The sequence below is a fragment of the Vulpes vulpes genome, chromosome 12 (genome assembly GCF_048418805.1).
Source record: "Vulpes vulpes isolate BD-2025 chromosome 12, VulVul3, whole genome shotgun sequence".
Lineage (NCBI taxonomy): Eukaryota > Metazoa > Chordata > Mammalia > Carnivora > Canidae > Vulpes > Vulpes vulpes.
This window is the reverse complement of record NC_132791.1, coordinates 146,565,824-146,583,137: the sequence shown is the minus strand read 5'-3', so window position 1 is coordinate 146,583,137 and position 17,314 is coordinate 146,565,824. Positions and strand designations below refer to the sequence as shown.

Genomic DNA, 17,314 nt, shown 5'->3' with positions numbered 1-17,314 from the left:
CTACTAGCACAAGACATCTCCAATTTACTTTCAAAATTTTCAGAAAAGTCATACACACATACCATAAAAGACAGAGAAAAAGAGAATGATAAAGCAAATGGGCCAAACTGTAAACAGTTGGTGATGCTGTGTAAAGTGCATACAGGATTCCTAATATTATTCTTACAAAGTTCTTCTAAATATAAAATCATTTAAAAATTAAAAGTTACAAAAGTGTGCTTTTAATCTCAAATAAAGACCCTCTCTTGATGTTAATCTGGGGGCTGGGAAAACAGTTCAGGTAATCACTATCGATCTTTCTTTCAAGCATTTGAATTATTTTGCAAATCAAAATAAGAAACTCAGGAGAATTCCAGAAATACGTAACACTAATTTCTATTGGAAATGTAATCTACTCTTTTTCTCTAAGTGCTCATCAGACATTGCCTGAGTACTGGTCATTTTGTCAGAAGTGGTTGTTTGCAATGAGTTCTTTTGCAAAACAGAACATTTTATGATTTCAATTTCATAAATGGAAATAAAATGTATGCAAAGAATAAAGGCTGAAAGAAACAATGAGTCTACTCAAAATAATTTCAAAAGACTTGGCCTCATTTTCTTAATCTTGATGTTCATCTTATAAGCATTCTGTACAGGAAGCTGAGTGACAGCAGGATTGTTTAGGGGGGAAAAGTGCGTATTTATTCTCTTATGAAGTATTTATAAATTAGACATCACACAAGGCTACTGTTTCTTCATTTATCAGTTTTCTAAATTACATTTTCCACTCTGTATTTCTCTACATTATACTCTCCACCAGTGTATATTCTAGGTGCTGTAAAAATACAAAAGAAGGCCAGGACATGGGTCTTGGTGGCAGAGACCACTAGTTGCCTATTCAACATTCATTTCTTTCTCAAATAGAATACCTTTATTGTTGGGTGAGTCAGTGTACTCAGCTATAAAATATTTCCCAGCCTTCCTTGCAGATGTGGTGGCCAACAAGGCATAAACCAAAGTTATAAGGTGAGGTTTCTGGAAAAGGTTTGAAGAATTTGTGAGGCCAACACTTTCCCTGCCTCTTTTCCTCCATCTTGCCTGGAACACAGATATGATGACTGGACTTTCAGAAGTCATCTTGTAACCACAACAGTCAGGCTTACATTGTGGGGGTGGTAAAGGGAAGAGCTAAAAGAGGCTAGGCCCATAATACTCTTCTAAGGTCCACATTATCACCTGGCCTGTTTTCTCAGAACTCCTGTTAAGTGCAAGAAAAATCCACTTCTACCTTATTGAAGCCATCATTGCTCTGGATCTCTGTAACTAACAGCTGAGTGCAATTCTTAAATGATATAATCTCTGATTTCAAGAACTAAATGAGAAGAGAAGACTAGTGCCCCCAGAGCACTTAGACAACACCTCGGGGTAGTAGAGTGTTAGGAGCCAACACAGGCAGAAAAAGGAAGAGCTTTAGGATCACTTACTCCTGTAGTTAAGTTCTCAGTTTAGTGATTTAGGGCATGTGACCTGGGGCAAGTTATCTAACCTTTCTGACCCTTGGTTTCCTCTTTTATAAAATGAGGATGACAATAATGACCTCATACAGTTGTAATGAGGAGTAGAGATCATGGGACTGGCACTGCCAAAAATGATGGTTGTAATTTATAAGGTAGATGAATTCCCAGAAGGATGAAATCTTTTTTTTTTTAGAAGGATGAAATCTATAGAAATTGTCAGGAAAGCCTTAGAGAATACATGGGATTTTACTGGCAGTGAAGGATGGAAATATTCAGGGTGGCTGAAAGGGAAAGGTGTTCCACATGGATGAAAGGAAAGACAAGTAGAGCCTAGGTAAAGATATAGGATTGGCTGAAGCGAACATAGTTGAGAGTTACTATTATATTCTATAACTGATATAGAATTGTGGAAAACAAAGCAGTATGGATGGAGTGGGATCAGGGTGGCAAAGAAGGCTGGGATCAGGCCCAAAGCCAAAGAGAAGATATGTGTATTGATATGAAAGAGCACAGGAGAATCCACAAATTTTATACAAAAGGAGTGTTCAGAACAGACATAAAAGCTCACTGCACTAAGGTGTTCAGTTATCCTAAGTGATTTTCTTTCAGAACAAGCAGCAAGGAAATGAGTCAGAGTGCCAAATGGAAGGTGAATGTCTCATCCAAAAAAGTATCCATTAATTTAATGGAAAGATTGCCTAATAGCAGACATTAATCTAGTTGTTAGAAAGGTGCTATGGGGGTAGCTTGAGTCCACACAGCTTTCTTCCTGTGGTTTTTATATAAAATGAACTTTTGGCATATGACAAAAAAAAATTAATCACACCAATCAGACAAAATATGTTTCTTTGTATAAACCATAAAGCACCAGCAGAAACTTGCCCATTTTGATTCTAATGGTATCTTCTTCTCTAGCCCATTTGAAAAATCTGCTTAGCAATGCCATTTGTTTCCAGCAAATATTTTGGAACTTTCTCAAGGTAAAAGTTAAGAGGTCCATTAACCAATCCCTCCACTCTGGTTTTCACAGAATCACCAAATGATTGTTGCTTTTCCCACATGTTAAGGATGCAAACTGGCTAAACCAAATGTCTGAGTCCTTACAGGCCTGCCTCTACTTCCCAGAGAGACCCACCCACAAGTCAGTCTCAATTTGAGAAGTCCTCTCTTCCTTCTCACAGTCTGAACTAGATAGGTAGTAGGAACTGTCAACAAATGGGTAGAAAGCCTGGCTTGACTGATCACATCTCTAAGTTGTCATGCAAAAAAGCATGAACTTAGAGTGATAAGACTTGACTTTGAGTCCTGACTCTGCAGGCAAGTTGGGAGATATTGGGCAAATCACATGTCCTGACCCACAGCGCCCTTTCCTATAAAATAAGGTTACAACCTTTACTGCTTCAAGAAGTCTTTCCTTAATAAAATAATGCATGAACATGCTCTGTAATTCCTAAAGAATTACAAATGTATGACGGTTTCAGTAGGAACTGAGAGTGCCTATGCACCATGCTCCTTTCTTTGGGAAGAGTCCCCATCACATTCTTCCAAAGGTGGACCCAGGAAGCCATATTTGAAATAATCATGATGATGATAATTTAGAAAACAAGAGCTACAGTTTGGAATGACGAAAAAGTTCTAAGGATGGATAGTGGTGATGGTTTTACAACAGCATGAATATACTTAAGGCCACTGAATTGTACCCTTAAAATGGTTAAAATGGGGTGCCTGGGTGGCTCAGGTGGTTAAGCATCTGCTTTTGGCTCAGGTCATGATCCCAGAGTCCTAGAACTGTGAGGAGCCTGCTTCTCCCTCTCCCTGTGCCTACCCGTCTCCTGCTTGTGCACTCTCTCTGTCTCTGTCAAATAAATAAATGAAACCTTTTTTAAAAAGATTAAAATGGGAAATTTAAAAATATGTAAAAATTTAAAATATGTACATTTTCCCATATACAAAATTTAAAGAAAACTAAGAGTCGGGCAGCCCGGGTGGCTCAGCAGTTTAGCGCCACCTTCAGCCCAGGGCGTGATCCTGGAGACCCGGGATCAAGTCCCACATCGGGCTCCCTGCATGGAACCTGCTTCTCCCTCTGCCTGTGTCTGTGCCTCTATCTCTGTCTCTCATGAATAAATAAATAAAATTAAAAAAAAAAAGAAAACTAAGAGTCAACACATTTTGAGGACGTCTTATATTCTTGACAAGGGTTATTTTATTTCATCTTTCCAATAATCTCATTCAGTAGGTGCCTCTGTTATACTCACGTTACAGACAGACAAATAGAGACACAGGGAAGCCAAGGAACTGGCTACATGGCTAGTAAGTAGTAGGTTTGATTTAAATCTAGGCAGAATCAGGGAAATACAATCAAAACCACAATGAGCTACCACCTCACACTAGTAAGAACGGTGAAAATTAAGAAGACACAAAGAAGAAGAAGAAGAAGAAGAAGAAGAAGAAGAAGAAGAAGAAGACAACAAATCGTTGGAGAGGAAGTGGAGAAGGGGGAACCCTCTTGCACTGTTGGTGGGAATGTGAACTGGTACAGCCACTCTGGAAAAGTGTGGAGGTTCCTCAAGAAGCTAAAAGTAGAATTGCCCTACGACCCAGCAATTGCACTACTGGGTATTTACCCCAAAGATACAGCTGCAGTGAAATGGCAGGACATCTGCACCCCAGTGTTCATAGCAGCAATGTCCACAATAGCCAAACTGTGGAAGGAGCCTCAATGTCCTTCAACAGATGAATGGATAAAGAAGATGTGGTCTATAGATACAATGGAATATTACTCAGCCATCAGAAAGGACAAATACCCACCATTTGGAGGGACCTGGAGGGTATTATGCTGAGTGAAATAAGTCAATCAGAGAAAGACAGTTATCATATGGTTTCACTCATATGTGGAACATAAGAAATAGTGAAAGGGATTATAAGGGAAAGGAGGGAAACTGAGTAGGAAAAATTAGAGAGGGAGACAAACCATGAGACTCCAAACTCTGGGAAATGAACAAAGCGTTGTGGAAGGGGAGGTTGGGGGGGGTAACTGGGTGATGTGCACTGGGTGTTATACCATATGTTGGGAAATCAAACTTCAATAAAAACAAATGGAAAATAATAATAATAAATAATAGTAAATAAATCTAGGCAGATGTCAGAAGGTACCCTCTCCACCAATCAGAGGAAAACACGAGTCATAAAGTCAGGGAAGCTTGGCTAATCAAATTCTTGCTCAGGAATTTGATATAAGAGATGTAAAAATTTTTATCAGATAATGAATGGTTGGTTCTGGACTCTTCTGACAGAAATCTGGGGTCTCTGGCTCCAAGGCAAGTTGAAGCCCTCTGTGAGTCAAAGTTATAAGGAAATCAAGAGTAGGCAGAGAAAGGCCATCTAAGGAAAACAAGAGACCAGAGAGGGAAAATGAGGAGTTCTGGATAACTTTCCAATTCTTACATGTGCCTTACATTTTGTATCCATATGCTTATCAACACAATCTCTTTTACCTAGGCTGTTCCAATGCGCTATATAATTTGCAACCAAGCGAATTCTAATTATTCCAATAAAGTATTTCAAGAGTGAAGAGAAGCTGTGTATGCAAAAATATCTAGAGCATTGCTTTTATAATAATTAAACATTGGAAAGAACTGAGCCACCCAACAGTTAGGAAACAATAAATCACACAATGTCCATTTGATAGAATTTTATGTAATCATGAAAATGCACAAACAGAAAAACTTTATATAAGTGGAATGATTACAGTAGGGAAAATATATTGAAAGCTGTGATGCTAGGAAAGATGTGTGTTGTGTGTGTGTGTGTCTAAGTGTGTGTGTGTATGTGTTCTATATTGTTAAAAAAATTGCATTAAAATATCCCTCCCCCTTCAACCAGCTTTATTGCAGTATTCCTCTAACTCAAGTTTAATCTATATTGAGATCTCACTCAATAAACGATGGGACATTTAATTTTCAGAGTCACTGGGGTTTCCTCCCTCTCTGTGCAATCAAGGCATTCAGAAAGCCAGGGGATGTGCTAGTTAGTCACAGTGGTCACCGGCATTGAAACTGTTCCTTCTGCTCCCTAATGATGCTTTCGAGCTTTATGTTTCAATATCCATCAAGCATTCGGCTCTGGGTAGACTTAAGGATGAACCCCTCAGCCATTCATTCCACCAAGCCCAGACACTGCGCTCTGCTCACCTAGCCACATACCTGCTGTTTTCCGACTCTTTCCTGGTTCCTCTTGTTGCCTGTGCTAAGAATTTGCTTTCCATTATCCCTGCTTTAAAAAAAAAAAAAAAAAAAGAACTCTATTGCTATGATTTACATATAATACTATTCACCCATTTAAAGCCTAAAACTCAATGGTTTTTAGTACATATACACACACCTGTTCAGCCACCACCATAGTTAATTTTAGAACCTTTTTATCATCCCCCAAAGAAATCCCCTACTCACTATCAGTCTTTCCCCATTTTGTTCCCGTTCCTCCACTCCCTGAAGCCCTAGGCACAAAAATTGCATTAAATTGTTGAGAAAAGGGGATCCCTGGGTGGCGCAGCGGTTTGGTGCCTGCCTTTGGCCCAGGGCGCGATCCTGGAGACCCAGGATCGAATCCCACATCGGGCTCCCGGTGCATGGAGCCTGCTTCTCCCTCTGCCTGTGTCTCTGCCTCTCTCTCTCTCTCTGTGACTATCATAAATAAATAAAAATTTAAAAAAAAAATTGTTGAGAAAAGTTGGAAGGCTCTTCAAATCCCCTCTCTTAAAATATTTGATAGAATAATCTAGTTTCAGAATTGGAAGTAATTTTGGAAGTCATTTGGTTAATTTTTTCATTTCTCACCTTCTAAACACTTTTAATGACGAGGAGCTTTCTGCCCTCAAGTATAAAGTAACTGCAAAGTGGCTGCCCACCCTCTGTGCTTGAACACCTCTGGTGACAGAAGTACTGAAACATCTTGGGTTGATTTATTGCAAAGTTCTCCCTCATGTTTGTTTCTTTGCTTTAGTTGCTACCCAATTTTACATTACTTTCAGGTGTACAACACAGTGATTTGATAAGGGTACACATTATGCTGTGTTCACAAGTGTAGCTACCACCTGTCGCCTTATCATGTCATTATAATATCACAGACTACATTCCCTATGCTGTGCCTTTTATTACCAAACTTATTTGTTCCATACCTGGAAGCCTGTATCTCCCTCTCCCCTTCACCCATTTTGCCTCTCTTCCAAGCCCCTCCCCTCTGGCAACCATCAGTTTGTTGCCTCATGTTTATTCTATAATTCTTCCCCTTTCATTCTAGTCCTGTTGAGGTCAAGTCTATCCCTTCTTCCCTGCTGACATTTCCATTTATCGCTGCAACAGACAATTGCTCTGAAAAGGCACTCACCACAGTTCCCTCTCCACTACAAAACTACTTGAAAATTCATTCTTAGAGCATCTTGGATCACAAGCCTCTCTGTGGGCAGAAAATGATTACAGTGTCACAAGGAGAAAGCAGACACGCATGTGCATGCCTGTGCATGTACGTGCATACATGAACAGAAGGATGGAAAGAGAAGAGTAGCAGAAGAGAGCGGGGCCAATTGCAAATGGAAAACCAGCAAAGGGTCTACGGCCATACCACCCTGAATGCGCCCGATCTCGTCTGATCTCGGAAGCTAAGCAGGGTTGGGCCTGGTTAGTACTTGGATGGGAAAATCAGCAAAGGGATCATGGGAAAATAGCTCTGACAGTGCAAAGTGGAGACGAATTCCCTATCCCCAGCAGATCATTTTTCTATCTGTCTCTAGAACAGGTGATATCATAACCATAGCTGTGTTATGTCATAGCATACCAGAGACCAGTGGAGTCAAAATAAATAAAAAAAAACTTCTTAAGCTAGTTTGGAAAAAATAGGTTGGGCTTTCAAGGATACATATTAAAGAAAGACTAATTCAAGGTACTACAATCTTTGCTCATGAGAGTGAAAAAAGACAGTACTTGGGAATGGCTATAGAACTCTTTCTTATTTAAAAATAAGTTGTAGGGGATCCCTGGGTGGCTCAGTGGTTTAGCGCCTGGCTTTGGTCCAGGGTGTGATCCTGGAGTCCTGGGATCGGGTCCCACATTGGGCTCCCTGCGTGGAGCCTGCTTCTCCCTCTGCCTGTGTCTCTGCCTCTTTCTCTCTCAGTCTGTGTCTCTCATGAATAAATAAAGAAAATATTTTTTTAAAAATATAAATAAGTTGTATATTTTTATTACTTTTTTATTTTAGTGAGAGAGTGGGGGGTAGGAGCAGAAGGAGAGGGAGAGAGAGAATCTTAAGCAGGCTCCACACCCAGCATGGAAGCCCATGTAGGGGTTGATCTCACCACCCTGAGATCACGATCTAAGCTGAAATCAAAATTCAGGCACTTAAGTGACTGAGCCACCCAGCACCACCCCACACTCTTTTTAAAAAGATTCTATTTTTTTTAAGTGATCTCTACACCCATCATGGGGCTTAAACTTAAAACCCCAAGATGAGTCACGTGCTCTACCAACTGAGCCAGCCAGGCACCTCCCTGTAAGAGCTCTTAATCATTACTTATTGGAACCCTAGGTACTCTGATGAGTAACTGCTCATTTTTAAAGCATTCAAAAGTACCAACCTTCAAGAGGTTTCTGTCTGGGCATTGTAGATCAGCACCCATTTGCTAACGTACATACCAAGCGGTGCCATGCAAATGAAAGCATTCATCAAGGTCACTTTTTCTTCAGATGCCCCAGTTTCAGATTATAGAATTTACCAATTTTAGTGCCTGACAACACCCAGCATTCCACTTTCCTTCCTCAATAAAGGGTGTGTAAGAACCCACCGAAATAGGCTTGACAACTGCTCATCTGAGACAATTATTATAGTCATTGCCCTCTGCTCCAAGTCCTGTACTTAGAACATGTATTATAATCTAGCTCTTAATCAGACTGGATTCTGCTACAGCTTAATTTACCAGGCACACTTCCTAAGCCACCTCAGTGAAACCCGTGTGACTCCCTAGATTAAAATGGACTCTACATGTGGCAGCATCTAAAAAGGAAAGAGTGCTCCAGGAGGGAGGTGGAGAGTGCAGGCAGGAGACTATACAAAATCAGTAACACATTTTCAGAAAGTGGAGGGTTTGGGGGAAGAGGGAAGAGAAATAAACAAAATGTCCCAATAATTTAATGGCAGGGCTAGAAGAGAACATTTACAGCTATTTCCAGGACTCTCCAACAAAAAGCTTTTCCTGGATGCACTGTCGTTCATAATACTGACATAACTCTCAGGCGACAGCTCTGGCTTGTACACATGGTCATGATGCCCTTTCACACAGTATGAGGAGAGCATAACGGAATGCTCAGGAGGTGTCTGGACGGCACACAGCAAAACAAAAAGTCGACACTCCTCCACAAAACTCCATTAAAATACAGTTTCTCTATTACTAAATCACATTCTCCATTTTTCTGCTTTATAAAGTCAGAGATGCTGGAGGGTATGTAGCAGAATCAGCCCCCCAGGAGTGAGTGCAAAGGGGGATCGTGCAGGGCACGGACGTCCCTTGGGTGAGGAGATGGAAGGACCGGATGGAGACCTCCCATCCATTTCAGACAAACACACGTCTGTGTTCGGGCTGTGGTTGCTAGGTTGCTGCCAGTCTTATTCTATAGTGAAATAGTATCCTCCCGAAACCACATCCACCACAGGGCTGCGGACTTCCTCCCCATGTGAACTGTCGCCTCAACACAGCCAGGCAACAGGATGCCAAGGCCTTCCACAGGCAAATAACCCACCTGCCACCACTTCTGTTTGCATCATCTTCCCACATGGGCTTAATTCCTTCTTTGAAGAGAAGGAAGCCGCTGTGGCCCGTCAGGTTCTAGGGAGGTACCACATGGTCGCTGTCAACCTTCCAGGCCTGCTCCACGGAGGCGAAGGGCCCATCTGTCTGATGTTCTGTTGGCGGTTCCCGGGGCACCACACGGCGCGCTGCGGGGGCTCTGCGGGCCCAGGTCACCGGCCTTCCTCTTGCTGGGCTCTGGCGTTCGGCTCCTCGGGTTCTCCTCACCACCTTCCTATGTGCTCCTCATTCTGCTCAAGGTCCCGCCCTTATCATCCTTCAAGGCCTCAGGCTCCCTGGCAGCGACGCTCACCCCTGCTTCCCAGGGCGAGTCTATCACTTACATGGCAAGAGCCAAGGCCAGCTTTGGGCGTGTGCACTCCCCGGGGCCCTGAGCTCAAAGGTTCCCAGGCTGGGTTAATGCTCTGCTGCTGTCGTCGTTTTGAAAAAATTTTTTTAAAGATTTTATTTATTTATTCATGAGAGACATGGAGAGAGACAGAGAAAGGTACAGACATAGGCAGAGGGAGAAGCAGGCTCCACGCAGGGAGCCAGACATGGGACTCGATCCTGGGTCTCCAGGATCACACCCTGGGCCAAAGGCGGCACTAAACTGCTGAGCCACCCAGGCTGCCCAAATTTTTGTTGTTGTTACTAGAATTTTATTTATTTGTATGTGTGTGTGTGTGAGAGAGAGAGAGAGAGAGAGAGAGAGAGAGAGAGAGAAAGAGCAAGCATGGGCAGGGAGGGGCTGATGGGGAGGGAGAAAGAACCTGAAACAGACTCCACACTGAGCATGGAGCCTGATAGTGGGCTGGATCCCATGACTGTGAGATCATGACCTGAGCCAAAATCAAGAGTCATTCGCTTAACCCACTGAGCCATCCAGGAGCCCCCACTGAAATTCTTAATTATTTTTGGAACCAGGGAGCCCACTCTTTCATTTTTCATCAGACCCCACAAATTATGTAACCAGCCTCATCTCACAATATTTCAAAGTAGCTTCATGTCAAAACTCTGCATTCATCTGGACGTTCTTTTTATATGACCTGATTTGGGGTCTTTTAACCATCTTGATTGTTCTTCTCTGACTTTAGTTCCTGGAACTCCCCATAGACTCTACATATGATCTAGTGAATGTGGAGTATAGGGATACCCCAAACACTGCTATTCTAAAGGCTCCTAAGATTGTGTGTATATTTTCGGGAATAGAAAGCAATTACTGTTTACTGTGTGACAGGCATTATGTTAAGCATGCTACATGTGTTACTGACTTCCACCACAACCCTCCTAGTTAAGAAACAGATATATTCCCAGTTTTCAGATGAGAAAACTGTGGCTTAGAGAGGTTAGGTAACTTGCTTCAGATTGTATAGTCATAGGTGGCAGAGAACTCCAACCTGTGTCAGAGAACTCCAACCTAGGCCTGAGTGATGGACTCTTCCACACTATGCACTACTATGGTTTCTTCCAAGTTATTCGAGGCACTATTTGGGAGGCTAGATGCTGCATATATGGAGCTGTTACCAACTCTGATCTTATTGTTAACTAATTGTCATCTCCGGTGATTCCACTGGGAAGGTCTCTTTGGGTGCTGAGCTACTCCCACGTGGCCATTTCCTATTCCAGGTTCCTTACCTCTATTAGGTACTTTTCACAGGTGCCCTCCCTCTATATTGGTTTCTAATTGCTGCTGTAACAAATTACCACAAATTTGGTGACTTAAAACAACAAATTTATTATCTTTCAGTTTGGGAGTTCAGAAGGCTGAAACAGGCCTTACAGGGCTCAAATGAAAGTGCTGGCAGAGATGTCTTCCTTCTGGAGACTCTGGGGTGGGGGTTGCGGGGGAGTCCATTCTTTTTTCCAACTTCGGGAGGCTGCCTATGTTATGTTCCTCGGCTTGTGGCCATGGCACTCCAACCTCTGCTTCTGTCTTCATGTCTCTTTCTCTGTCTCTGCCCTTCTGCCTCCGTAAGAGAACCCTGTGATGGTGCTACCTGGATAATCCACAAGTCTCCCCATTTTAAGGTCAGCAGATTAGAAACCCTAATCTCATCTGCAACTATGATTTCCTCTTGGCATGGAACATAACATATTCACAAGTTCCAGGAATTAGGACGTGGACATTTTTGTCCACGTCTACACACCACAAACACTTGCATACATGCACACCCCTAGCTCCTTGTGGGACCTGGATTCTGGTCCCCTTTCTATAGATTCTGCTCACCTTCCTATGGATGCATTCTGGTTCTGTGTCAATAAACATTTATAAACCACCTATGTGTGCTAGACATTCTTTTTTTTTTTTTTAAAGATTTTATTTATTCATGGGAGAGACATAGGCGGAGGGAGAAGCTGCCTCCCTGCAGGGAGCCCAATGCGCCCCTGAGCCAAAGGCAGACACTCAACCACTGAGCCACCAAGGTGCCCCAGTGTGCTAGACATTCTGCTAAAGGCAAGGGATACCAAAAAAATACCTAGTCCCTGTCCCATAGGAGCTCGTGTTTTAGAGAAGATGACAGAAAAATAATAAAGACAAGAAAATATGGCAAATACTGGGATAAAAGGGAGCACAGGAGATGATGGGGCACTCAGGACTTGGGGTTTGGGTATATGCAAAGATATGTCCTATTGCACCTATTCCTGTCATAGATACACAAAATCAAGATAGTAGAATTCACCATGAAAAAGAAGGATCTGTGATCTGGTCTGTGGCATCCCTAACATATCAGTGCCCAATGATGGCAGGCAGAGCTGGGCAGCTCACAGACTGAGAAGCAGAGGCACACAGAAATTTCCCTGTGTGTTCCTGAAGCCCTCACTTCAGTATGGGGTCAGTGGCAGCCAGGAGTTACTCATTACCAAGATGAAGAGGACCACTGCCAAGTGGAACAAGCTTTTACAGTGTTCACAAGGGATGGGCTCATCCCAGGTGGCTGGTCCTCCCATTTCCTCAGTCTGAACCTGACCTAAAAGAAGGTCTTATTTTGAAGGTTGAAAAGGGAATGAATTGTTAGATTAAATATACAAAGATGTAGTTTAGTTCCTCTCTGAGTCACAAATGTGGAGTCTGAGGAAGGAGCTAGAACTTGTAATCTTTCAATTAATTTATGTTTATTTTAGATATCTATCTTAGCCCAGTTTCCTGGACATGCCTGATGACTGACCTTTGTTCCCTACTTTTATCATAAGAAACAAAGAAGCTATCATCTGAGTCTGTAGCTCCTACCCACAAACCTTTCACAGGATCTTAGTGAGAGACTTATTTCCAGCTCAGCACTGAACTCTACTGTCTCCTTTCAGAAACACAAGTGCATGTATATCTGTATCTATATCTATATCATCTATATATTTATATTTCACTTTCCTATTTAATCCTCTTAGCTATAACAAACCAGGCTCTCTTATTTAAAACACACGCACACAAATTTCCTTTCCAGTGGCACAAACAAAAAGCTACTTTGATGAGACTGAATTCATGTTAAGTCAGGTGACTGTGAAATTCCTAGTGTTTGCATAGGGCTTTATAATTAGTCAAGGGTATTCTTGGCCATTGAATTTTGTTCTTCATAACCATCTTGTGAAAGTGTCCTCGGTGGGGGGTCTGTTAAGCCCTAAGAACCTTTCAAAGCCAGAGTCCTCTCTGAGAACGCTAAATGGGGACTTTCCATTTTTTCACTATGTTGAATAAATTCTGCTCTTCATCTACGAAGGACTAATCCAGAGATCAGTTTTATCCTCTGCTTATAGTCCCATATCTGCTCTATGGCCCTCTAGCGACATGGTCATCATCTGCTCAGGCAATCTCCATCTTTGGTTGTTTCTGACTGATGGGCAGACAGAGGTTATAGATGCTCTTAGTGTATCTACAAGAAAGCCATGGGAAAGGACACCACCTTCATGGGGTTTGCTGTGAGCCCATTACAGTTTCTCTATATTGAAAATAGCCAACCAATCCAATCAGATCCTTTCTCTTGGGCAATATGAATGACAGGGAGTCAGAGGAAAGGTAGGTCACTGAATCTAATGTCTTTCCTTTCCAAATAATGCATGAAGCCTGCTGTTTCCCAGCCCTTGAAGTACTGGGGACTTGGAGTTACTGTGGCTAAAGAGGACATTGTCTCGCATCAAGATAATGCAACTCCATTAATGGAAGGAATTTGGATGCTTCGCCTTGAAACTTTCAAAAGTCAAATATAAAAGTCTAATTATTATGTTCATTGAAAAGGCAAGGACATGCAGTCTCAGGAAAATTAAGAAATCCAGAAGTCCCCTGTCTAGGAAGTGGGACAGCTAGCCTCTGCAACCCTGGCTACAGATTTTAATTAACCAAAAACAAAACAACCTAACTGAAAGTTTTTAAAAATTAGAACTAAGTTAAAATTTTTTAATGTATGTTCTTTAGATAATAAAAACAAACACCTATAGCACGACCTGGGTGAATCTCTGGGGAATTATGCTGAATAGAAAAAATACAATTGCAAAAGGTTACATATTATGATTCTATTCATATAACATTTTTGAAATGATGACATTTTAGATAGGGAGGCTAGATTTGTAGTTGCCGGGGAGAGATGGGGACAGAGGTGGGGTTGGTGGTCAGCAGGCTTTGATTCCAAGCTGGATGGTGTGGACACTGTTCCTTTTGCCCAGAGCCAAAGCAGAGTGAGTTTTGGGTCAGATGTTTTTCAGTGAGCCAACCCACAGGAAAGGCTTGGCTTCCAGAGTAATTTCTTAACTCACTGTCCACCCTAGAGAAATTAAGTGAAGTTGTAAGTTTTTCAAATGGTTAGTGTGACACTAAGATTGATACACAGGTACTTCCTTGGGCAGAAAGAACGTATACAGCAGCTTAGTGTTGCAGGGTCAACTGGACTTGCAGGTGACAGTGAAGATTGATGACAACTACAAACCATCTCATCTGTTTTGTGGGAAGACAGGGTGACCAGATGGCCTGGGAAGTGAAGCCTAAGAAAAACACAGTTCTAGCTTGGTACAGCTCAGTTCTTTCTGAGCTTTTGACTGCTCGCAGCCAACAGGGCAATGGTAAGGGCAAAGATGTACAAGAAGTCTGGCAGATAGTGCAAGAGAGGAGTGAGGTGAAAGAGACAGCAGAGGACATGTGTGGAATTCACAGCTTGAATAGACTGTGCTTGGGCTCTGTCAGAGACTGTGAGGCTCTAAGCAAGTCTCTTAGTCTGAGTTTCTGATTCCTCATTTGCAAAACAGAGCAATGAATCCTTACTAGCCCATTCCCAATTGGTTGGGACAAACAAATGGAATAATGTAAGTAATAAATATCTTGTCAACACTTACATTATTTGCAAATGCAAAGAATAGTAATGTGATTTGGCAAGATTCCTACTAGTGGTCTCTAAATTTCTGGACCTATAATCTGGCAAGTAAGTCAATTCCACCCAAAGGCTGATGGGCCCATGGCCCTCAAGTGAGCATCACTAAAGGATCAGGTCTTGCCAGCAGCCACCGCACTTACCAACAATTCATGGATGGGTCATACCATGGGAGAGGAAGGGAACACGATGGGCCCCATCTGAGCTGAGCTTTAAGAACTTCAGCCAGCTTCCTACTATGTTTCCATAGCTGACCCTTGGCCCAAAGAATCCCTTTCTATGCATATAGAAAGCCTTTAATAATGAATAAATGCTCATCTAATTTGGCAAGGGTTCTTTTCTTTTACTCTTAGGTAATTTGGGAAATCACCACTTTTGGAAATGCTGCACAGGAGAGGGGAGACTCTCATGGTGGGTAACACTGGGGGAGAGAGGCACTTAGGGTTGGGCTGAAAACCATCTTTGACAAGTGGCATGGTGTGGCAGAAAGCATGTTGGCTCTAAATGCAAGTAGCTGTGTGAGTAACCTAGCTTTGTCTCCTCTGAGCCATGGTTTTCTCACCTATAAAATGGTGACGACAATAGTCACCTCCTCACAGAACTGTCCCGAAGATCAAATGAGATACACAGATATGGTACAGCTGGCACAGAACAGGAGCACAATAATTTGGATCTTCAGGAGCCTTGTATAGCTAAACTTGTCCTCTTTGTAGTTCCTGGGAATGCACCTTATCAAACATGGGATTTGATGGCAAACACAGACTCATATTAATGCTACACCAATTACAAGCTACGCAATCTTCAGCATGTTAGCTAATCTCTCCTAATCTGTCTCCTCGGTGTAACACAGAATTTAATAATAGCTATTAATATGGTTGTTTAGAAAGTTAAATAAGTAGTAAATGTAAAGTGTCTTAAGACCTCGCCTTACACACAGTTTGAGTGCAATAAACGGTTGTTCTCACCATAACTATCTTGGGTGTGGCAGCAGGCGTGCACAGAGAAATGAAGGACAGTGTCCACAGAGATCACTATTATTTTTAAGAATCCTCACTAATCCTTGGTTCCACCTGTGCAGTAAGTTCTTCCTACTTGAGTTCCACAGTAGTTCACACTAAAGGACTTCGGGAGTGGGGATGAGCCAACAGGGTAGCATGATTGCCAAAAAAACGATGGATGGGATCCCAACACCACACCTGGACTACGGGCTGACACATTCACGTTGGACATGAATGAACTGGAGAGCATGTCAATGGGAGCACGTGTGATGGGAAAGTGGCTGGAAAGATGCCATGTGAGAAATGTCTGAGGGACTGGGACAAGAAAAACTAAAGAATGAGTACAAATAAACCAGTATTTGAAGGGCTGAAGAGGAAAGGATGATTTCATTTATTCTTCATTCCCTGGAGAGCAGGACTCAGAAGAATGGGCTGAAGTTATTTGGGGATACAACTCAAAGAAATGTTCTGACAATGTGGCTGTCTAGCAGTGGAGCGGGCCTGAAGTCCAGTGAAGGGGGGCCTGAGTCCCAGAACCTGGCACTTAGGGGCAGAGGTGGGTAGGCAGGCATGCACATCCCCCAGGTCCTGCACAACTCTGAAAGTCTATCTCAGGAGAGGCCCATGACGGCTCAAACAGAAACAGCTTTGAATTAGCAAGTCATTTATATAAGCTGATTCCTTCAGTGTTACAAATCTTGGGGGCACCACAAAAAGATTCAAGGGAAAGATATCTTATTTACCTCAATACTAGTTATAGTTCCTACAGTACAGAAAAGGCCCAATCTATATTTCACAAATACAAAATGCTTCTCTCTTCTAAGGAGGGTGCCTGAAGTGCCAAAACAACTTCTTTCTCATGTTAAATTTCTCATTCCAACAAAATAGTGAAGAAAGGAAATTATAACCACTAACATTTAAAAGTGGACTTTGAGGGCAGCCCGGGTGGCTCAGTGGTTTAACGCCACCTTCGGCCCAGGGTGTGATCCTGGAGACCAGGGATCGAGTCCCACATCAGGCTCCCTGCATGGAACCTGCTTCTCCCTCTACCTGCATCTCTGCCTCTCTCTCTGTGTCTCTCATGAATAAATAAATAAATTCTTTTTTTTTAAAGTAGACTTTGAAGAAGTAAAATGCTTCATATTTGCACATATTATTTAATAGCACAAACTTCAGTTTGCTTACATGCAATATGGGAATGATAGTGATATTCACCTCCAAGGACTGTTCATTCATTCAACAAACATCTGAGCTCATATTATGGCCCAGGCCTGGTTCTACTTGCTAGGAACTTACATCACTGAGCTAAGACACAGCCCTTGTGGAGCTTATATTCTAGTTGGGGGAGATGGCAATAGATGCAGTAAGTAAACTAGAGCGTGTTAGTGTGAACATACTATGTAAAAGTGCTATGATAAAGTTACACAGGGACAGGGAGGAGGAGGCGGCAGTTTCTGAGAAAGGATTCAGGAAACTAACACTTTAAAAATTACTGTATGGACAGGTTCAGCAGAAAGTCTTCAGTCTGTGTTAGCTATTCTTACCATGGAGACTTCTGATCTTGCAGGACCTACTGCCGTCCAGTCCTGAATTACTGAATAGGTGACATGTATTCAAAACCAAAACTAA

General features: G+C 42.2%; 1 protein-coding gene across 4 annotated transcripts in view; it reads right to left on the bottom strand.

The window, feature by feature from the left end:
• JAK1 (Janus kinase 1) overlaps positions 1-17,314 on the bottom strand; it is a 231,278-nt gene that overhangs the window by 193,543 nt on the left and 20,421 nt on the right. Inside the window, exon 1 of one of the 4 annotated variants that reach the window (XM_072730716.1) lies at positions 9,287-9,679. The exons of the other annotated variants lie outside the window; for them this stretch is intronic. The gene's annotated coding sequence lies outside the window, so the exon portion shown is untranslated. Of the gene's footprint in view, positions 1-9,286; positions 9,680-17,314 lie in introns of those variants that run through there. 4 annotated transcript variants of the gene reach the window in all.